The sequence below is a fragment of the Saccopteryx leptura genome, chromosome 5 (genome assembly GCF_036850995.1).
Source record: "Saccopteryx leptura isolate mSacLep1 chromosome 5, mSacLep1_pri_phased_curated, whole genome shotgun sequence".
Taxonomy (NCBI): domain Eukaryota; kingdom Metazoa; phylum Chordata; class Mammalia; order Chiroptera; family Emballonuridae; genus Saccopteryx; species Saccopteryx leptura.
This window is the reverse complement of record NC_089507.1, coordinates 189,813,145-189,836,593: the sequence shown is the minus strand read 5'-3', so window position 1 is coordinate 189,836,593 and position 23,449 is coordinate 189,813,145. Positions and strand designations below refer to the sequence as shown.

The 23,449-nt window shown below is 41.6% G+C and overlaps 1 protein-coding gene and 1 non-coding gene across 8 annotated transcripts in view; both read left to right on the top strand.

Moving 5' to 3' along the window:
- PLCB4 (phospholipase C beta 4) overlaps positions 1-23,449 on the top strand; it is a 385,287-nt gene that overhangs the window by 173,263 nt on the left and 188,575 nt on the right. The window lies entirely within an intron of this gene.
- Positions 13,283-13,386, top strand: LOC136407318 (U6 spliceosomal RNA). Its single transcript, XR_010751869.1, has one exon. It is a non-coding gene; the product is annotated as a U6 spliceosomal RNA (small nuclear RNA).

The following is a 23,449-nucleotide window of genomic DNA, read 5'->3' as shown; positions in this document are numbered from 1 at the left end:
CCCTCGTCCGATATAGGTGCGCTTGCCTTTCGACTCAGAGCAGGCACTGGGAAAGAGCATAGCCTTTGTCCCAGTTTGGTCTTACTGTTCCAGTCCTTTCTGCAGATGAGCCTGTCATGAGCTAACACCACACTTCGGGGTGCTTGCTGCCTCCTTGATTTTCCAAGGGATAAAAAGGAAGTGGAAATTGGCAGCCTCTCCTTGTTACTGAGGCTGTTTGTGCAAGTCTCCGTGCTATTGATGATGGTGCTCAAAGACAATCAGATTATACATATTTGAGAGACTTTCTAATTTATATAAAAAATAAAAAAATAAAAGACTTCCACTGCCAGTGGATTGCCAACTGGGTCATCTATGTTTAATAGTTATTTGATAGGGCCTGACCAGGCAGTGGCGCAGTGGATAGAGCATCGGACTGGGATGCCCAGGACCCAGGTTCGAGACCCCGAGGTCACCAGCTTGAGTGCAGGCTCATCTGGTTTGAGCAAAGCTCACCAGCTTGGACCCAAGGTCACTGGCTCGAGCAAGAAGTTACTTGGTCTGCTGTAGCCCCACGGTCAAGGCACATATGAGGAAGCAATCAATGAACAACTAAGGTGTCACAATGCACAACAAAAAACTAATAATTGATGCTTCTCATCTCTCCATTCCTGTCTGTCTGTCCCTGTCTATCCCTGTCTCTGGCTCTCTTTCTGGCTCCATAAAAAAAAAAAAAAATAAATAAAAATTATTCAGTAGGAACAGTATTACATTTTAGTTTTATTTTTATTGAGTAATATAATATGTAAAAACAGTAGTGAAGAAAGATGCTGAAACGGGTGAATTCTTGTACACTCCCACATCCAGTTCTTCGGAATCAGTCACCATAACCATTTCTGTTTTTAAATCTTACCCTGGTTATTAATATAACCTAAAGTACATCTTCACTCTCTAGTACTGGATTAATTTTGGGTATTAGTTATTGACTTATTTAATGAATATGAGTTTAACTCATATAAACAACAACTTTAATTTCTTTTCTTTTCTTTCTTTTTTTGTATTCAGTGAAAGGAGGGGAGGCAGAGAGACAGACTCCCGCATGCACCCCGACTGGGGTCCACATGGCAAGCCCACTAGGGGGAGATGCTCTGCTTATCTTGGGCCATGCTCACAACCTAGCTCTTCTTTTAGCGACTGAGGCAGAGGCCATGGAGCCATCCTCAGTGCCCGGGGCCAATCTGCTCCAACTGAGCCATGGCTGCAGGAAGAAAAGAGAGAGAGAGACAGAGAGGGAGAGAGAGAGAAGCAAGAAGGGGAGGGGTGGAGAAGTAGATGATGTTTTCCTGTGTGCCTTGCCCGAGAATCGAACCTGGGACATCCACACACTGGGCCAGCACTCTACCACTGAGCCAACCAGCCAGGGCCAATATTTTTTTTCAGTAACTACATTACTGTGTAAATTTTTCCCGGTAGTGGCCTGTGTTAGTTTACATGGCATTCTTGAACCTCTGTTTCTTATTGCTTTCGTCCCCCTTTCCCCCATGTCATTGGTGGTGTTTGATCTACTGTCCTTCTCTGGAACTTTCTTCCACTCCCTGTCTCTAAACAGTCCTCTCACTTTTACATTGTCAAACATTAGAGCATTTCCTTTGTTATTTTTTCACATCTTATATCATGATAGTTGTCCCATGCTGTTATACACCCATTACACACTGGATTTTTAATGGATGCATGGTACTGATTAAGTATTTCTCATGTTTGTCCATAACCATACCTATTCCCTCTTTCCCCCTTCTGCTGTTTTTCCATCCATTCTCTCTGTGACACTAGTTCATTGGCAATACTTTTATGGCTTCAGTCTTTCAGCATTTGCTCTTCATGTTACCATTTCAAATCTTTGTGCCATGTCTTAGCTTGATTGTTCCTCCTGTCCTGCACCAGTCAGCTCCAAGCCATGCTCACGGTGATTCCCTGTTCTCATGCTCTGGGTTGTAACTTGCTCTGCACTGACATCAAAACGGTGCTACCTCCTGCATAGTCACTGCCTTCTCATCTTCTTTGCTCCTGCCTCTTTCTGGCCTCTTTCGTCATCAGTTAGTTCTCTTCTTTATTCCTTCACTTTCACTTCATTGTGAGGATCCTGGGAAATCGATGGAGGAAAAGAGAGAGGAAGGGAAGGGAGACAAACACATGAGTTCAATCCAACAACCCTAGCCACTTAGATTATACCTGTCCTGTCTACTTGGATGACCTGTGATCTATGTTGAAACTTTGTCACCATGCTTCCCCATAGTAACAAAGAATTGAATCGAGTGACAAAAATCTTATCTAGCCCATTGAATCGGTTACATTCTTGCTTTCCTATTACTTTTCTCTTAAGGTTATCAAATGAAAGATAATGCCTATGGAAGAAACATTTAGGTTTAGGTTTCATTGAGATATAAGCAAAACAGGAAGTAAATAAAAGTAAGGAAAAAATTCTGGCGGCATTACTTTTATTGTTTAGCTACAAAGGAACTGCTCACTTGATATCAGTAATGATTTTATGAGTTAGGTAAATACTGTTTCTTCTCTTCCCTGGTCCCTGTTTATCTTGCCCATTCATATCCTTCCTTTGCATTTCTTTTTTTTTTTTTTTTTTTTACAGAGAGAGAGAGTCAGAGAGAGGGATAGATAGGGACAGACAGACAGGAACAGAGAGAGATGAGAAGCATCAATCATTAGTTTTTCGTTGTGACACCTTAGTTGTTCATTGATTTCTTTCTCATATGTGCCTTGACTGTGGGGCTACAGCAGACCAAGTAACCCCTTGCTTGAGCCAGTGACCTTGCGTCCAAGCTGGTGAGCTTTGCTCAAACCAGATAAGCCTGTGCTCAAGCTGGTGACCTCGGGATCTCGAACCTGTGTCCTCCGCATCCCAGTCTGACACTCTATCCACTGTGCCACCACCTGGTCAGGCTGCATTTCTTATTAGAGAAGCAGGGATTAGTGAATCAGTCTGTCAGTCATTTTTTTATTCATATAATGGCAAAACAGTAATGGTGCATGCACACACACACACACTCACTCAAAACCCCTTAAGAGAAACCAGCCAGCCAAAAGTAGAATGGGAAACAAAACTGGCCAACTATAAAAGAGAAGGGAATAAAAGAACTGTGATTAGTGTTGACCAACACTGAGTATGATTGTCTATTTTTGGGTAGTTGTGCAATGAATCAGCAGATGCATTCAAGGACTGTGCCCAGAGCACCAATGGATGGGGAAGGCATCCCTGGAGAGGCCAATATTAAGATAGCTCCTTCCCTAGAGAGCAGATCTTGGTAGGAGCCGGGAAAGGAGAAGTCTTGACAAAGTTAAACTCAGAGAGTTGAGTGGAGGCATAAACAGAACGTCATGCACTTTATCAGCTATCCATGGCCATAATAATGCTCTGTAGTCGTCCCCATAGAACCTCGGCTTGTAACAGTAAACATTTATTTTTGGTCACAAATTTATAGGCCAGCTAAGCATTTTTACTGGTGGGAACCAGGGTCATTTGGGCTTAATCATGTGTCTGGGGTCAGCTAATGGGTCAGTTGGGGGCTAGCCAATCTTGAGTGGCCTCAATTGAATGCTTTAACTCTATTCCATGTGGTCTCTCATGGTCCATCAGGTTAGGCTGTGTTTATTCATGTCAGCCAAGCCAGGTTCCAAGAGAAGAATCATAAATGTGCGGGGTTTCTGAAGTCTAGATTTAGAACTGACACATGGCACTTCTGCTTCATTCGGTGGGCCACAAGTCCCAATGCCAACCCCAGAGTCAGAATGAGAGGAGACTTCAAAAAGACAGGACATATGAAAAGGACTTGGAAAGGCTATTAATCAGAGGCATATGCTACAGGCTCTTGTACCCAGTACTGTTCCAGGGAAACAAGGTAGTTATTTCTCAGACTCAAGGATCTGGAAGATTCACCAAGGTCTACAGGTTGGAGAGAGGTCAGAGAGAAAAACAGAGCAGCCATTATGATGAGATCGGCTATTAAGAAGGGAAATTGGGTGGAGCCCCTTTCAGGTTCCTCCTCAGGGATAAGGGACAAATTAATTCTCTTAAGGGCAAATGGAAACAAATGGCTGGTTCATGAGTGCCTTGACAAGCTTGCCCCAGGGCAGTAATTCCTTTGAACCGGAAAGAGATTTTTTTCCATCTTGGGGAAACTAATCCTATATGAACAGCGGTTGGACACTTCTTGAGGAAATTTAGACTTTCTTAATTTTCTGATTTCCTAGTCACATTGGGGAAAGGGGACTTGAGTGTCTCGTGGGCATAGACGGTATTCTCCTGCTGCCCTCTGGGTTTATACAGGTGAGCGGGGGCTTTTACAGACGTGGAGATGCTCCTTCCCCACCTTCTACTTAAATCTGCGGATGAGAGTACGGGTTCTCCAAGTGTGGTACCCAGACAGGCAGCATCAGCGTCACCTGGCAACCTGTCAGAAACACAGATTCGCAAACACCGACACAGACCCACTGAATCCGAAACTCTGGGGACGGGACCTAGGATTCGATGTTCTAACAGCCTTCCAGATGCTTCTGTTGAGTGCGCAAGTTTGAGACAGCTGAGTTAGAAGACTGATTGTGGTTCTGACAGATTTAAAAGAGAGGAAATAGCCAGATGTAGCAAATAAAACTATAAGGTCTCCAGTCATATTTGAATTTTGGATCATTAACTAGGTATTTCTCGGTATAAGTATGTGTTGTATTTGGGGTGTACTGCTGCATAAGACATACTTATAGTAAAACTGTTTGTTGTTGGTCTGAAAACCAAATTTAACCAGGTGTCCTGTGTTTTATCTGCAAACCCTAAAAGTAGGCATAGAAATATTGTTAGAGGGTTCAAAGAAGAACAATCAAGATTGTTAGCAGGACAGAAATTCTAAAAAGAAGGGTTAAAGAGATTGACCTGCTGAGCCCAGAGAGGACAATGGTAGGGTTAAAAGTTTGAAGGATTTTATTTAAAGGGAATGGTGCTGAGCTGTTCTTCATGGCTGCTCCGATTAACGGAGAAGAAACTTCTCGTAGGAAGAGACAAGGTTCCTGTCAATAAATGACTTCAGTGGGGGCTCTGAGTGGTTTTGTGTTCTCAACAGTCTTCAGATGCATGTGGAAATTCCACATGTTTGTAATGCAGCCAGACTTCCAACCTGTGTTTGCGAAGGAGCAGTTTAGAGAGGCATTAGCCAGCAGGGGGCTGGGACAGATTAATTCTCAAGGCTCTTTATGACTTCTCCAAAATGGTTTAACTTTGCAATTTTGCATCCTAACTTAAAAAAAAAAAATTGTAGTCCTTTGATTGCTTTTGAACTTAATTGGAAGGTTGTGTTTTTAAAACTTGGATATGAAGGAAAGGCAGTTGTTAAAGGGATGCCTTACAACCAGGACGCATGGGTTTGGATCCCAGCAGTGCCTCTTGTTAGAGAAACAACCTCAGGCTACTTCCTTCGTGACTCAGCTCTCTAGTCTCTAAAATGGGCATTATTGTTATTAATTAATTAACGTCTCATGAGTCTTTGTGAGGCTTAATTGAGCTTACTCATGTGAAACGTGAGAATAATATCTGGAACATAGTCAGCCCTCTTTAAATATTACTTTATATTATTAAGGACCAGAATATCTCTATGTATCCTGGGCATTCAGAGGTTGTTTCAGCCAAAAGCTGGCATTAAATAGTCAGTTTATCATCATGTATAAGAGATGAGTTGTCCCTTGTGAGCAATGACATCTTGTCCCTGTCTGTGACTGCTGATCTTAAGGTGTTGGTGTTAAGTGCTCAGGGATGGTGTTCTGCAATATTACAGCATCTTAGTCATGAATCATTTCTCGTTCTTTACCCAGATGAACTTTCCCACATCTTCCAGGAACCCCAAAGAGAATTAGATTCATTTCCCATTGCAAATTGAATTCAATTAAAATGCTGTAAAAGAATGCCATATAATGTCACAGAGAACATAATGACATTTCCAAAAATTTTTTTGAGAAACTTGAACTCTAAATTCATTCAGTTCTGCTAGTAAAGACAAAGATTTGGCCGTGGAAAAATTTTAATATGACGACTAGTTTTTATCAGAGTGATGGATCCAGTTGAGATTGTTTCTTTGTGAAAACATAATTTTGGAGATGAAAATCAGCTGATCTTTTTTAACTCCCCAAGAAATGAAAACAGGTAATATTGGGCATATATATGACATCATTTCAATCTACACGTGATTGAAGCATCAAGTGATATAAATCTTATGTCCCTATTAGAAAAATATATTTTTCTGTCTACTGAGGACTATATTCACTTTATGATCAGTAAAGGAAGGAGTGTTTAGGGAGAGGTTTTTTTTTTCTGTTTTGCTGAAAAGTTTAATTTTATTCCTTAAGTGAAGTTCCCTTTTGAATTTGCAAAATAACATGCACTCAGTCTTGCAGAGCTTGAATTCTGACACTAAGTGGCCATGTTTGTTATTTTTCTTTCAATAAAGAAAATGCACCACAGTGCCTATGTGGATTAAGAGATTAAGCATTTATTATTAATCTTGAGTCTGTGGGGGCACTGGGCAGTTCTGAGCAACTGGACTGGGTTGATTAATCTCAACTGGAATTGCTCCTATGTCTGCATCCGCTGATGTGTTAGCCAGAAGCTCTCTGGTCAAGGAGAGCCTCCCTCAGCCCTCTGAGAGTTTGCCAGCTGAAGGCTGAGGATGGGAGGATGGCAATAGATTCATAATCCTCTCATCACCCAGACAGCCGGTCCAGGCCTGATCAAGTGGTAGAGGTGGTTTTATTTATTTATTTTTATTTTATTTTATTTTTATTTTTTTGTATTTTTCTGAAGCTGGAAACGGGGAGAGACAGACAGACTCCCGCATGCGCCCGACCGGGATCCACCCGGCACGCCCACCAGGGGCAACGCTCTGCCCACCAGGGGACGATGCTCTGCCCCTCTGGGGGCATCGCTCTGCCGCGACCAGAGCCACTCTAGCGCCTGGGGCAGAGGCCAAGGAGCCATCCCCAGCGCCCGGGCCATCTTTGCTCCAATGGAGCCTTGGCTGCGGGAGGGGAAGAGAGAGACAGAGAGGAAGGAGGGGGGGGGGGGTGGAGAAGCAAATGGGCGCTTCTCCTATGTGCCCTGGCCGGGAATCAAACCCGGGTCCCCCGCACGCCAGGCCAACGCTCTACAGCTGAGCCAACCGGCCAGGGCGGTGGTTTTATTTTTTTGCATGATATTGTTAGTCTAGCTAAATATTTTCTTGTTATTAATAATTAAAGACAGAGGAAAAGAGATAGTCACTATCTGACTGAGCAGGCAAGGTCTTTTGAGGCTTGGGCTAGGAATTGGCACAAGATTACTTCTGTTGGCCAAAACAAGTCCCGAAGTCAGTACAGATTGAAGGAGCGAGGCAGTGGACTCCACCTCTTGATGGGAGGAGCCACAGCATCACATAACAGAGGGCATTGCGCTCCGCTGAAAAATTGCCTCGGAAATCTATGCCAAATCCCTGGAACCTATGAATGAATATTGACCTGATATAACAAAAGGTGTGATGAAGTTAAGGATTTTGAGATGAGAAATTTATCCTGGGTTATTATCAACGTGGGCTCTAGATAGGATCACATGCTTCCTTATATGGAGGCTGAAGGAGCTGCAGACCCAGGGCAGAGGAGGAGGTGATGCAAAGACAGAGGGAGGGGTTGGACTGATGTGTTCTCAGCCGATGCCAGTGGGAATTGACAAGAACTAGAATTTTCCTAGGAGCCACTGCAGGAAATGTGGCCACACCACCACCTTGATTTAGGACTTCTGACCTTCAGAACTGAGAAAGAATACATTTCTATTGTTTTTGAAATACCCAGTTTGTGATAATTTGTTATGGGAGATATAGGGAATGAATACAGATATGGATATGGGGAAGAGAAAGAATTGGAGCCGTTTTTGCAATAATCCACATATCCAGGGTAGGGCAAAAGTAGGTTTACAGCTGTCAGTACATGAAACAATTTATTCTTGTATTTATTTATTAATTACTCTATTGTTTTCCATACCAACAACTGTAAACCTACTTTTGTCCCACCCTATACAAAATTTATATAATTTATATAATTTTGTATAGTGCTTTTTCACTTAACATGACAAAACCTCTTCCCATATTATTGCAAAGCTGTTGAAAACACTCTTTTAAATAATTGTATGATGATATATACTTTATATTAAGTTAGTCTGGCTAAATATTTCCTTGCTGACAGATTCTGGAAGTGTTTTAGGTGAAGCCATGTGCACAAAATAACATAGCTCTCTGCCGTAAGTCACTGTTTTCATTTCTCCCTCACACCTTACCCCACCCGGCCATGGTACCTCTTGTTGGAATGATTAGAATCACCTCCTTGATAATCTTAACCTCCCCCCAGCCTGCTTTACAAACTGCTCTACCAGATTAGTTTTCTAAAACATAACTTAAGTAGCCCCAAACTAACAATATTCAATGATGGTCAATTGCAAATGTTAGTTCTTTAATCAAACACTCAATCAGCCTGACTGAGCGGTGGCGCAGTGGATAGAGTGTCGGACTGGGATGCAGAAGACCCAGGTTTGAGACCCCGAGGTCGCCAGCTTGAGCGCAGGCTCATCTGGTTTGAGCAAAAGCTCATCAGCTTGGACCCAAGGTCGCTGGCTCGAGCAAGGGGTTACTCGGTCTGCTGAAGGCCCGCGGTCAAGGAACGTATGAGAAAGCAATCAATGAACAATTAAGGTGTTGCAACGCGCAACAAAAAACTAATGATTGATGCTTCTCATCTCTCTGTTCCTGTCTGTCTGTCCCTGTCTGTCCTTCTCTCTGACTCTCTCTCTGTCTCTGTAAACAAAACAAAACAAGACAGTCAATAACCTTGTTATAACATTGTCTGTGTACCGGTATTTTTTTTCTTTTTTAGGTGAGAGGAGGGGAGATAGTGAAGCAAACTCCTGCATGTGCCCCGACCGGGATCCAATGGGCAACCCCATCTGGGGTCGATGCTAAAATATTGAGCTATATTTTAGCTCGGGAGGCTGTCGTGCTCCAAGGGAGCTATCCTCAGCACCCGGGGCCATGCTTGAGCCAACACAGCCACAGGTGGAAGGCGGGGAAGAGGGAGAGAAGGGAGAGTGGGGGGAGAAACAGATGGTCCTTTCCCGTCTCCTGTGTGCCCTGACCAGAGATCGAACCCGGGACGTCCATACACCGAGCCAAAACTACAGTTCTTTTTCCTGTGAGGCTTTGAGCTCCTTGAGGAGCATTACTTCCCTCATCCTTGTAGCTCCTTCATCACCTGCTCGTTGATTTGAAGGTCTAGTTTACTCTGCTGTCTGCTACATGAGAAATAAATGAATTAAAAGGGAAAATACTTTTCACTGTCTTCTCGTTTCCTGTGTGATCCCAGTCATTCAGTTTGACTGAATGTGACATTAACTGGGTGAATTGACTAGTTGGTCTGGCTCAGGGGGGTCTAATGTTTTTGTGTCATGGACTCTTTTGTCATGTGGTGAAGCCTGTGAGGATCCTTTGCAGAGTAATGCTTATTAATGTATAAAATAAAATACATAGGTTCACCAAGTGTTACAGCTATGAAAGTAATATGACTTGTGATATATACAGCAATATGTACTCACCTTTAATACATAAAATAATAGCATCTAGTAGTGGAGCTATTAACTCCTATACTTTCCAAGCAGTGATGAGACCACAGCATTACCATACACTTCAACAACGTGATATGACATTAAAATATCTGTCATGTCTCTTGGTGACAGAATCACAGATCCTACTAATACATTGTAGTTCTTTGCCTATGCCCATAATTAAAGAAACTTTTAGATATTTATGATAAGGTTGTATAAAAAAGATATAACTTTGTTTATATCTTATTTCATCAACTCTTTTTCTCCAGTTTTCTAGTCCTCAGGTTAAGAGAGACTGAAAAGCTTGCCTTAGAAGTAACTCTAAACAAGTCTCCATGCAGCTCAGTTGTCATCCTGTAGGTTTGACTTGACAGTAAGCATTTCAAAGTAACTTATGAGGTTAGAGGTATGCAAGAAATTTTAGAACTCTGGCATGCGTACTATAGCACCTAAGATATTACAGATACTGCGTAAACTTTTTTGAATAGTAACACAACTGTCTTAAAGTCCAATGGAAATTAACTCTTCTTTATCTCTTCCCATATTGTGGAAACTGAGGCCTCACTCAGCTTTAGAGCTGCCCTGGCTTGTGGCCTGTGACCCCCCCCCCCCCCCACACACACACACTCAGACACATTTCTGTTTGCAATGCTGCCAGACAGGTGCTTAGTTGAATTGGGTTGTTTATTTGATTGTTTCTTAATGGCACTGGATTGATGAGTTGTGTGCATATAGTGTACTCTGAATAATCAACTTTGATGTTTACTTGTTTTTTTCTTTTCTATTAAGTGAGAGGAGGGGAGGCAGAGAGACAGACTCTTGCATGTGCCCCAGCCAAGATCCACCTAGCAAGCCTCCTACAGGCAATGCTCTACCCATCTGTGGCATTGCTTGTTGCTCGACAACCAAGCTATTTTTAGCACCTGAGATGGAGTCCACAGAGCTCTGGGGTCAACTTGCTCGAACCAATCGAGCCCTGGCTATAGGAGGGGGGGAGAGAGATAGAAAGGAGGAAGGGTGAAGAAGTAGATGGTCATTTCTCCTGTGTTTCCTGACCGGGAATTGAACTCGAGACATCAATACAGTGGGCCGATTCTCTACCACTGAGCCAGTTGGCCAGGGCCAATGTTTACTTGTTGAGCTTGTTCCCTCTGTCTTCTTCTGAAGGGCTCAGGGCAGCTTGCCTTCTGAAAAAAACTTCCCAATAGAGTGGGTACAAAAAAACACAGTGTACTGGGTCTAATTTCTGGGGGCCGAGATATACTGGGAAGCATGTTGTTAATGCAGCTTGTATTTCCTCTCATTAGAAATTATACAGAAATATTTCTTTATTCATTCCTTTAAAAAGACATTAAAAACCCTTCATCATACAAGGCACTGGCTTATAGCAGCATAATATACTTATTTTTATAGTCAAGCAGAATCAGTACGGGAGTTCTTACAGCATAGAACTACAGTATTTTAACAATGTTTCTGATTGCATCAATGAGCCATTAGCTCTAGTACTTAGTATTTAACTAAGATAACTGTCTATATTACATATATATATTACATATTCTTTATTTATTACTCTATCTACATGTATGTATATGTGTATATATGTATACATGTATACACTGCTCAGAAAAATTAGGGGATATTTTATCACTTCATACTCATTTTGAAATATTCCCTATTGCTTCATATTTATTTTGAAATATCCCCTAATTTTTGTGAGCAGTATATATATACATGTAAACAGAAAACGTGTGTTATTCTATATACAGAAAGTAGATTAACAATAAATAATGCAATAATTAATAAATAATAATACAAGAATAAACTTGCACACTCCCAACTGTAAATTTCCTTTTGCTGGCTTCTGTGAATATATATGTGTGAGTGTGTGTGATTAAAACCTATGTAGAGTTATGTTTACTTGAACATTGGCAGTTTTTTATATGATTGACATTTTAATTTTTTTTAATCTTTGAAGCCATTTAATCCTCTCCACTTTGAAGCTTTCTGAGTTGGTTGAGACTAATAACAAATTTGAAAATCTTTTAGTACACTATGTTAACTTGAATAGTTTCTTGATATGGACATGATATAAGAATAATATGTAATATTAGGAATAAAATGTGGTAATCACTTGAAGTTTTCAGAGCAGTGCATATTTTTTCAGTGATTAATTTTGGCATCTCATATATGTCATTTGAGTATAAAAAGACCTTTTATGTTAGACTAATTTACTAAAACTTATATAAAGAGTTTGTGTTATTTTTGCTTTTCCATTTCATTGGATGGAAAAATAAATCTCACCCAGGGAACTGTTTAACACTTTGAGAACTACATATAGTGTGTATATATATATATATTTTAATTTATTGGAAGTTACAACTATGTCTTCAAATTCCTCAAGGCCCCACTTCCAGGCTTGTTCCTTCACAAAGTGTTCTCTGATCCCAAATGTTAAATTGTTACGGCTGGCAGAGAAAATTACAACAAAGTGAGTGGTTTATAACAACACGAATGTATTGTCTTATAGTTTTGGAGTTCAGAAGTCAGAAATGGGTCTCAGGGGGCTAAAATCAAGGTGTTGGCAGAGCTGCATTTCTTTCTGGAGGCTCCAGAGGAGAATCTGTTTTCTTGCCTTTTCCAACGTCTAGAATTATCTGTGTTCCTTGGCTTGTGACTCTCTCCCATCTTCAAAACCAGTCTTGTCCCGTGGAGTCTTGCACACAGTGCCATTTCTCTTTCTTACTCTTTTACCTCCTTCTTCACCACTGAAGGAACTTTGTGATTACATTGGGTGCCCCTGGATAATCCAGAGTAGACTCTTTATGTTAAGATCAACTGATTAGCAATCTTAATGTTATCTGCAGCCTTCATTCTTCTTGGCCATGTTACAGTGCATTTACAGATTCTGAGCATTAAGAAGTGGGCAGCCTTAGACAGCTATTATTCTGCCTGCTACATACCCTAAACCAGCACTGGTTCATGTACTTCCCTGGCTGGGTAGCTTATTTGGATAGAGCATCAGCCCGATATGCTAAGGTTGCGGGTTTGATCCCGGTCAGAGAACATACAAGAAACAACCAATGAATGCATAAATAAGTGGACCAACAAATCAATGTGTTTTCTTTCTCTCTATCCTTTTCTTTCTCCCTGAAATCAATCAATAAATTTTTTTAAACCTAAAAAATAGTTTCATGTACTTTTCATAAGGTTTTATGACACACTATCTCAACTTGCTATTACTCAAATACATGCCTTTTCTTACACCTTTCTTTTAGCCTATGGACAAGAACAAGACCATGTGTACCTCGTATTCATGTGCCTCATATTCGTGTTGTCAGTATATAGCTACATTGAAAGAATCAGGTGTATGTTTTTGGGCAAATGAATGACTCTATATAAAGCTTTATCTGAAGAAGGGAGGGAGGTCAACAACATAATTATTAAAAAACAAAAATAGAAGCAAACGCAATGAACAGATTGCCGTCAGTAGGAGCCACAAGAAAATAGTTTCTTCATGTGTATCATTGTCTCTAAGCAGCAGTAATTTGGTCAAAGAATATGGTTCACTTAAGAGTTATTATAATTTTTCCTTAATGTAAATTAATATTTTGTCATTTAAGGAATCATTTTGTGCTCACTTCAGCAGGACATATACTAAACTTGGAGTGGTACAAGGCTTAGCATGGCCCTTGCTCAAAGGTGACACACAGATTCATGAAATATTTCATATTTTTTTTTGAAGAGGGTCAAATTTATGGTGACAGAAGATTAGACTTTGGGTGGTACGCACACAGTGCAATATACAGAGGATGTAGTATAGAATTGCACACCCGAAACCTATATAATCTTATTAACTGATGTCACCTCAATAAATTTTTTAAAAATCCTTTACTGTTGCCTAACCAAGCAGTGATGCAGTGGATAGATAGAGCATTGGCATCAGATGCTGAGGACTCAGGTTTGAAACTCCAAGGTTGCAGTTTTGAACACAGGCTCACCAGCTTGAGGATTGGGTTACTTACTTGAGCATGGAATCATAGATATGATCCCATGGTTGCTGGCTTGAGGCCAAAGGTCACTGGATTGAAGTCAAAGGTCACTAGCTTGAGTCCAAGGTTGCTGGCTTGAGCAAGGGGTCACTGGATCTGCTGGAACCCCCTGGTCAAGGCACATATAAGAAAGCAATCACAGTGGTAGAGTGTCGGCCTGGTGTGCAGGAGTCCCAGGTTCGATTCCCGGCCAGGGCACACAGGAGAAGCGCCCATCTGCTTCTTCACCCCTCCCCCTCGCCTTCCTCTCTGTCTCTGTCTTCCCCTCCTGCAGCCAAGGCTCCATTGGAGCAAAGTTGGCCCGGGTGCTGAGGATGGCTCTGTGGCCTCTGCCTCAGGCACTAGAATGGCTCTGGTTGCAACAGAGCAACGCCCCAGAGGGGCAGAGCATCGCCCCCTAGTGGGCATGCCGGGTGGATCCCGGTCGGGTGCATGCGGGAGTCTGTCTGACTGCCTCCCCATTTTCAGCTTCGGAAAAATACAAAAAAAAAAAAAAAAAAAAGAAAGCAATCAATGAACAACTAAGGAACCACAACAAAGAATTGATGCTTCTCATCTCTCTCCTTTCCTATCTGTCCCACTCTCTCTTTATCTCACTTTAAAAATATAATCCTTTATTGTCTTGGCATTTAAAAAAAAAACAAAAAAACCATCAATCTGTTTCTTCAAGCCTCATGAACTCTGGTCATCCAAACCTCTCATGTCTGAAACTGCAAACTCTAGAAAGTGGTGGCCATCTTTGGGATGGAAGACCTGTGGGGAGGGCTGCTGAGTAGCTAGCCTGCACTTGCCAAGCGGTGGCCACAAGCCTTCTTTGGACGCTTTGAGCTTTGGGGCTTTGGAGCTTTGAAGCACTTCTAAACATGCACGGCTTTTCACTGAAGCACACTTGAGTGCAGAGGAAAGTGAATGGTTTCCCACAGTGTTCAGGAAGCCACAGTTTTCTCCCAGGCATTATCTTTGAACTACATGTGAGTTATATATTCTACTCATATATATATATATAAACTTGTTCCTCATCCAAGAAGTGTCATTTTGGAAAGTGTGAGCACATATTGTCTTCACCATAGTTCTGTGATGTAGACAGGCATTCTTTTCCTGTCTTACGGGTGGGAAACTCTACTCACAAGAATAGAGGGATATCCATCATCACACAGCTGGAATGTGATGTGTGCTACACACTGAGTAATTTGTATGTAGATTACTTCACCCCAAGCTCTATGCTTCTTATATGTTAAATACCTCCTAAACTACATTTCTGGGGGGGGGGGTGTGTGTCAAGGTTTGTAGGCTTTGATGTTTTCTGTTAACTCATGATCTAAATAAGGCAGCATTTCACAAGATATTTTCCGTGACCTATTAGTCCAATAATGTTCTCTGTGGGGAAAAAGAAGTATTTTGTAATCAAGTGTGTAATTAACAATACTTTCCAAATGAAAGCATGTGCTACTATCGCAGTGACTGTGCATGCAAAGTCCAACAGTAGAGAAAGATGTCTTACCTTCTTTTATCCCCAGCATCTTCCAAATGCTTATAACCATAGAACCCTTGCTTTCTGCCTTCTTGCTCCCATTAATAGCTATTATCTTTTGGGAAAGGGACAAATGCTGATGTTCTGGATGCCCAGATAGTAATGATTATAATGCCAGCCTGTGTGTAAGCAGAACTGTTGTTAATGGGCAGAGGTTGGCGTTGCTTCCTGTGTTCACTAAGCATGCTTTCAGCAGCAAATACTAGAGTACTGTATCTACCTTGGGTTTGAGTCCTTGCTAATGAAAGTATGGTCCTTGTATCAGCTACAGAGATACCACCCGGGTGCTTGTTTGAATTTAGAATTTGAGATTCTACCTTATATTTGCTGACAAGGGATCTGGATTTTTAACAACATCCCAGGAAACATATGCACGGTAACATTTAAGCTCTGATTTAAACCATAAGGACATTTATTTATTTTTAATATAAAAGGAAATTGAGAATCAAAGGGGGTCCTATTTTGATGTGCAACTCAAAGGCTCAGTGAAAGACCAAGGGCCTTGTTTCCTCGTGGTGGTAAAATAGCTGCCCAAGCTCTATGCCAGGGGTCCCCAAACTATGACCCACGGGCCACATGTGGCCCCCTGAGGCCATTTATCCAGCCCCCCGCCGCACTTCTGGAAGGGGCACCTCTTTCATTGGTGGTCAGTGAGAGGAGCATAGTTCCCATTGAAATACTGGTCAGTTTGTGATTTAAATTTACTTGTTCTTTATTTTAAATATTGTATTTGTTCCCGTTTTGTTTTTTTACTTTAAAATAAGATGTGTGCAGTGTGCATAGAAATTTATTCATAGTTTTTTTTATAATCTGGCCCTCCAATGGTCTAAGGGACAGTGAACTGACCCCCTGTGTAAAAAGTTTGGGGACCCCTGCTCTATGCCTTTTGTCCTCTTCTAGTTTCATTTAAATGCAGCTGGAAGGAAAGAGGAGTAAAGGAGGCAGGGACAAAGGACCTTTTCTTATGTAGTTTTCTCTTTTCATTAAGGGATAATTTCTTTCTCAGAAGGCTTCTGAGAGCTTCCCCTTAGTTCTCATTGGCTGGATCTGGGTCACAGACCCAAGCATCAGACCCCTTACTGACAACCAGTAACAGGAAAACCTCAACTGCCTTTGGTTTTGACCAGTGATGTCCAAAAGAAATGTAAAACTAGCTACATATGTAATTTAAAATTTTCTAGTTGCTACCTTAAAAAAAGAAAACAGATGAAATTTATTTCAATAATACATTTTATTTAATCCAATATATCTAGATTATTATCATTTCAACATTCAACCAGTACACCAAAATTGCCAATGAGATATTTTATATCCTTTATTTCATACTAAGTCTTTGAAATCAAGTCTGTACTTTCTGCTTTTACCACATTTCAATTCAGATGCTAAATTTCCATCAGATACACTTCATCAGATATACAGATACATCAGATATACAAATATAAATACAGATTGTATTTAGATCTCATAAGTCACAAATGAAAAAGTATTCACATACCAAAATTGCTCCATGTCTAATGAAATGTTTTCCAATAATCAAATCAGGTATCTGATTTTAAATGTCAATGAAGTTAAATTAAAAATTTGGTTCCTCAGTCACACCAGTCATATTTCTTTTTATTTTCTTTAATTTTTTAAAAAAAATTATTTATTTTGGCCCTGGCCAGTTGGCTCAGCGGTAGAGAGTCGGCCTGGTGTGCAGGGGACCCGGGTTCGATTCCCGGCCAGGGCACATAGGAGAGGCGCCCATTTGCTTCTCCACCCCCCCCCCCTCCTTCCTCTCTGTCTCTCTCTTCCCCTCCCACAGCGAGGCTCCATTGGAGCAAAGATGGCCCGGGCGCTGGGGATGGCTCTTTGGTCTCTGCCCCAGGCGCTAGAGTGGCTCTGGTTGCGGCAGAGCGACGCCCTGGAGGGGCAGAGCATCGCCCCCTGGTGGGCAGAGCGTTGCCCCTGGTGGGTGTGCCGGGTGGATCCTGGTCGGGCGCATGAGGGAGTCTGTCTGACTGTCTCTCCCCGTTTCCAGCTTCAGAAAAAAAAAAGAAAAGAAAAAAATTATTTATTTTAGTGAGGAGAAAGAGAGAGAGAGACAGAGAAAGAGAAGGAAGGGAGGAGCAGGAAGCATCAACTCCTATATGTACCCTGACTAGGCAATCCCGGGGTTTCGAAATGGTGACCTCAGCCTTCCAGGTCTGTGCTTTATCCACTGCGCCACCACAGGCCAGGCACCAGTCACATTTCAAGTACTCGGCAGCCACCTGAGGCTGGTAGCTGTCGTACCAGTCAGTGCAGGAATAGGTCCTTGCTACTTAAAGTCCAGTCCAGGACCAGCAGTAAAAAATCAGCTGGGGAGCCCTGGCCAGATAGCTCAGTTGGTTAGAGCAGTGGTCCCCAACCGTTTTTGGGCCATGGACTGGTTTAATGTCAGAAAATATTTTCACGGACCGGCCTTTAGGGTGGGACGGATAAATGTATCACATGACCGAGACAAGCATCAAGAGTGAGTCTTAGACGAATGTCACAGAGGGAATCTGGTCATTTTTTTAAAAATAAAACATCGTTCAGACTTAAATATAAATAAAACGGAAATAATGTAAGTTATTTATTCTTTCTCTGAGGACCAGTACCAAATGGCCCATGGACCGGTACTGGTCTGCGGCCCGGGGGTTGGGAACCACTGGGTTAGAGCATCATTCTGAAGCACAGAGGTTGCTGGTTTGATCTCTGGTCAGGGCACATACAGGAGCAGCTCAATAGTCCTGTCTCTCTCTCGCTTCCTCTCTTGCTTAAATCAATAAATAAACTTAAAAAAAAAAAAGAAAAAGGAATCAGCGAGGGCTTGTTAGAATTGCTAAATTCTTGTGTCACACCCTAGTTAATCAAAAATCTCCATTTTAATTTAATATACATTAAAGTTAGGACAGAACCAGTCTAAGCTGATCTCAACTTTAGCTATGATTTAAAATGACTGTGGGGAGTCGCCCTGGCCGGTTGGCTCAGTGGTAGAGTGTTGGCCTGGCATGCAGGAGTCCTGGGTTCGATTCCCGGCCAGGGCACACAAGAGAAGCGCCCATCTGCTTCTCCGCCCCTCCCCCTCTCCTTCCTCTCTGTCTCTCTCTTCCCCTCACTTGGGGACTTGGTTTGCTCACACTTTCTTAACCTCCTTTCTTCATTTGATCACTGTCAACCTCTTTTCTCTGTTTCCCCGGTAACAGCTTCACCACCGCATACTTTCCTTATTCTCCCAGGTAGCCAGCAGGATCAGGTTCCTGATCGGTGCCGATAAATTTAGGCTGTGAAACACGTAGGCAGCATGTTAAATAAAACAACCAGAGATTAGACCAGATTTATTCAAAGAGAACTACATTTTAAGAGAATCCTATATGTTTTCAGAAATTATTATTGCAGTATAGATATGTTTAGTCTGAATTATGTATGTACCAGAACCCTCCCTGGAGGCCACCAGGGACTGCTGTCTCTTCTGTCCCCTTCCTCACCCACACTCTACCAGACATCCCCAAACTACGGGCCCGCGGGCCGCGTGGCCCCCTGAGGCCGTTTATCCAGCCCCCCGCCGCACTTCCAGAAGGGGCACCTCTTTCATTGGTGGTCAGTGAGAGGAGCACTGTATGTGGCGGCCCTCCAACCATCTGAGGGACAGTGAACTGGCCCCTGTGTAAAAAGTTTGGGGACCCCTGCTCTAGTCCCCATGAAAATGCACCTCTCTTCTTTGTCTTGTTATTTATTAATTCAGCATCAGTGTTCCATAGACAGTGGCTTTTCTTTGTTCTTACCCTTCCCAGATGGCATCTTACACATTCCCAGAATTAATTTCCTTCAGGTGCTCATAATTCCGCCTTTGTTTTGCTTATTATGTTTTGCCTCTTCTTTGATGATAAGCGTAAATGAGGTGGGCATAAAGTCTGCTCGTTTAAAGAGCTGTAAGTCAATAAAACTCAAACTGAGATGTGGTTTTATGACTGTATTTGGGTACCTTGTAAGCTGTCCATGTGTACTTCTCTGGAGACTCAAAAACTGCCTTCCTCAAAACGTAGGCTTATGCCTTTATGTGCCTCTATGGCAAACTACACCTGCTGAGTTTCTCTTCTCAGAGGACCTTACGCGGGACGTACTTGAAAAAATAGGTGTTCCTCCACTGGGAATCCTCACCTGAGTGGCTCTCATGTGTGTAAACAAAGCCATGTTAAAACAAAAGCATGTTCAGTTTGCCCGGCTCTAAGGGATACTGTTCATGGTCTCTTGGACTTGAAAACAAAGGGACTGCATTGGCCAGTTGGCTTAGTGGCAAAGTGTCTGCCAGGTGTGTGGAAGTCCCGGATTTAATTCCTAGTCAGGGCTCACAGAAGACCATCTGCTTCTCCACCCCTTCTCCCTTCTCTCTCTCTCTCCCTCTCTCTCTCTTTCTCTCTCTCTCTCTCTATCTTCTTCTCTCACAGCCATGGCTCGAATGAGCAAGTTGGCCCCAGGCACTGGGCAGAGCATCGCCTTCTAGTAGGCTTGCTAGGTGGATCCCGGTTGGAGTGCATGCGGGAGTCTGTCTCTCTGCCTCCCTGCCTCTCACTTGATAGGAAAAAGAAAACAAAGGGACTGATCAACAGCCTTTTGACATCTAACCCATTTCTTGGTAGAGGAGCATCTACACAGCATGCATTTCCATGATGACAGTAATTGCTGGCTAATCTAATCAAAGGATGCCTCTAAAACTTAGATCATGTAGCATTTCAGTTGTGTGATAAACCAACTACAGGTTAGTCTGTATTTATTGGAAGAGAATTAAGTTTTAAGAGAATCCTGTCAGTTTCTGGAAATCATTATCAAAGTATAAATATTTCTATTCTGAATTGTATAAACAAGTGTGTGAAGACTGAGCACTTGGAGAAATAAAGGAGTGAGCCAACAACACCGGTTCTTCATCTTGTATTTGAAAATAAAGTCAGTATTCTAACTGGATAGATTCTATGATTTCAAAAAGCCTTGATTAGAAAAAAACCCTAATATTTGAAAATTTTAGTTGTCATATAGGTTTAAAAATATTAATACAAGTGTTATTTTAAAGTGTCACATTTGCATAATGTTTCTCTAATACTTATGTTGCAATAACTAATGAATATGGTACAGTCCCTATGAAATTTTTGGATATTTGGTAGAAGTGGTCCAAAGGCTTTTCAGAGAAGCCCCCTGAGAAATATGGTTCATATGACGCCAATGTATAGAACAGCAAAATATTAAAAGCATAATGCTAAATTCCTAATACTAGAATTAAAAAATATCATCAGGAACCATTTAACATTGTGGAGGGCCAGAGAAATTTTGACATTACTGCAATAAAACACACTACTCAGTAAAAGAAGGAAAGCAAATAATTAAATACACATGCTATCCAGTGACTATTTGTGCCTGCATGTATGATGAAGTGTACCTAATTTTCCCAATAATATACATAACGCAGGGCATGTTGTGCCCTGCCATGTTCGTGGCACTTCAGAAATAATCTCAACATCCTCTGTGGCCCAGGAAGAGTTGGTAATACTCTAGTCCCTTTAGACTGATCTGAAAGTAGACTCAGAGAAGATCAAGGTCAGCAGAAAGTAGGCTTACAAGTCATTCTTGCTCATCAGGTAGTGTTCTTTTCGCTGCAGTAGGCTGCCTCTTTATTTCCTAAGACACTCTGTCAATAGGATTTTTTAAGCCTCTGTGCTTTCAGACATTAAAGACCAGCCAGTGAGCTGAACACGCAATGGTACAATAGATTACGTCAGACTGAGGACCGTCTCCTCTCCCCTCTCTACTACAGATCCTCAGCCCCTTTTTCTATGATTCTGATAGCATTAACACTTTTAAAGCTTCGTTTTTCCTTAAGTTTGGCATTAATTCAGTGACCAAATTATGCCTGAGCCAATAGGAGATCATATAAAGTCTTTATCCCACTCAGAATGACTAGCCATAGGAGTCACTGCATAAAGACTGGTGTGTTTGCTAGTGAAACTTTTCTATACAAGATCAGATAGTGAATATTTTAGGTTTTATGGATTTTACTGTCTCTGTGGCAGCTACCCAACTCTGCCATTATAGTTAGCAGGGAATCAGCCATAGACAGGATGTAAATGAAAGCATGACTGTGTTCCAAAAGAACTTCATTTACAAAAGTAGGTGGCAGGCTGGACTTAGCCCACTGGCCATAGTTTGTTAACCCCTCAGCTAAAGGGTGATGCTTAAATCTGTTGGGGCTCTGGCATGATGTATAACAGGCGTCCCCAAACTACGGCCCGTGGGCCGCAATGCGGCCCCCTGAGGCCATTTATCCAGCCCCCACTGCACTTCTGGAAGGGGCACCTCTTTCACTGGTGGTCAGTGAGAGGACCACTATATTTGGCAGCCCTCCAATGGTCTGAGGGACAGTGAACTGGCCCCCTGTGTAAAAAGTTTGGAGACCCCTGAATAAATATGCTCCATATAACTTTTCTGAATATGGAACTTATCAGATGTCAAGAGGTTTTGATAAGGGATCATGGGCCAGTATCTAAGATTTGAAAGAAGTTTTGTAGAGGAGAAAGTCATCTTCATTTTGATCAAGCATTACAATATTTGTACACAGATGACAGGAGGGGCCAACTAAGGTTTAGGTATTGCCAGTGTATTGGTCAGAAATGACATCTGTGATCCAAAAAGTATTTAAATACCCACGTTCATATTTGTCCCACATAACAAGATGTTTAGTGATAGGTAGTCTAGGACTGGTTCAAGAATTAAGTCATTCCCTTAGGGATCCAGCCTCTTCATATTTATTCTCCACCATCTTTAGTTGATAAGCCTTTATCCTGATGCTCATTGCCTCATGGTTATAAGATAGGTACAGTACCTCCAGTTATCGCATACATACTCCCAGCAGAAGTCAAAAGAAAGAGCAGGGAGCAATTTTATCTCTATCAGGAAAGTGTACTCCTCCCCCTCTCCTGCCAAATCTCAACATATTTCTCATTAGACTAAAGAGGGTCACAAGTCTACCTCTCATTATGAGGAAGCCTCAAGAAGCAAGTATATGTTAGCTGTAGTTCATTTTCATTATTCAGTGAAATCAGGAGAAAAGATGTTGGGTGGGCAAGTTGCACCATCTGCCGAGGCATCTGGTCTTGTTTTGGTGGCTGTTACATTTCATTATAGATATTTAACAATGCACAGTCTTCTCCCCTGGGCAACATATCTTTTTAAGTATCCCCGGTGTTAGCAGTGTTTTCCATCTGACTTCAAAAATTAAATAACGCTATTCACATTTTTATGTAAATGTTGTGTAATATGCATGAATAATCACTTGAGAATGGACTTCTTCAGAAAGAAGTCCTGCCCTGGCTGGATAGTTCAGTTGGTTAGAGTATCATTCTGATATAGCAAGGTTGTGGGTTCAATCCCAGGTCATGTAAGAACCAATGGAATGCATAAATAAGAGGAACAACAGAATTATATTTTCCTGAGGGTTTTAGATCTAGAGAATTTGTTTAGATGTGACCCTTAGGATGTGGGTGAACAAAGTTGGAAGAAAGAATGACATTGTAGTAAATGGAAGGCAACCTTCACACTCAGCTTTGTAAATAAGTCTTTGTTCTGATCGAGGATGACTGCACAATTAAATAGGCACACAGAGACCATTTTAGTTCTTACTTATGTATCTTGGGCTTCTTGTCCTCCTCTCAGAGGTAGCATTTATTCTCTTTCTGAAAACAGGACACTCCTTAGTCTTTTCTTTTTTTTTTTTTTTTTGTATAAACTACCATAATCAGAAAGGCTGGAAATACCTACACAATTTTAAATGTGTCTTTTTCCTTTAATAAGATATCTTAAAATGGTACAAATGGGAGGAAAATTAAAATTCATTCATTCATTCATTTGTTTAGATTTTACATGTAAGTGAAATTAGTTTTGCTTCTACAAAGTTCTATAGCACTGAATTCACTCTAGAGTGTTTTTCAGTATAGCCATTATGATTAAGTCATAACCATGACCCTTCCTGTGTCATATAAAATCAGACCTAGAAGTAATCTCCTTTATTTACCTGCCAAATAATCCCCTTTATATCCTTACCTGCCACAATCTTTTTTTTTTTTTTCTTAGCAAGAGAGAGAGAGGGAGATAGAGAAAGAGGGATAGACAGGGACAGATAGACAGGAAGGGAGAGAGATGAGAAGCATCAACTCATAGTTTTGGCAC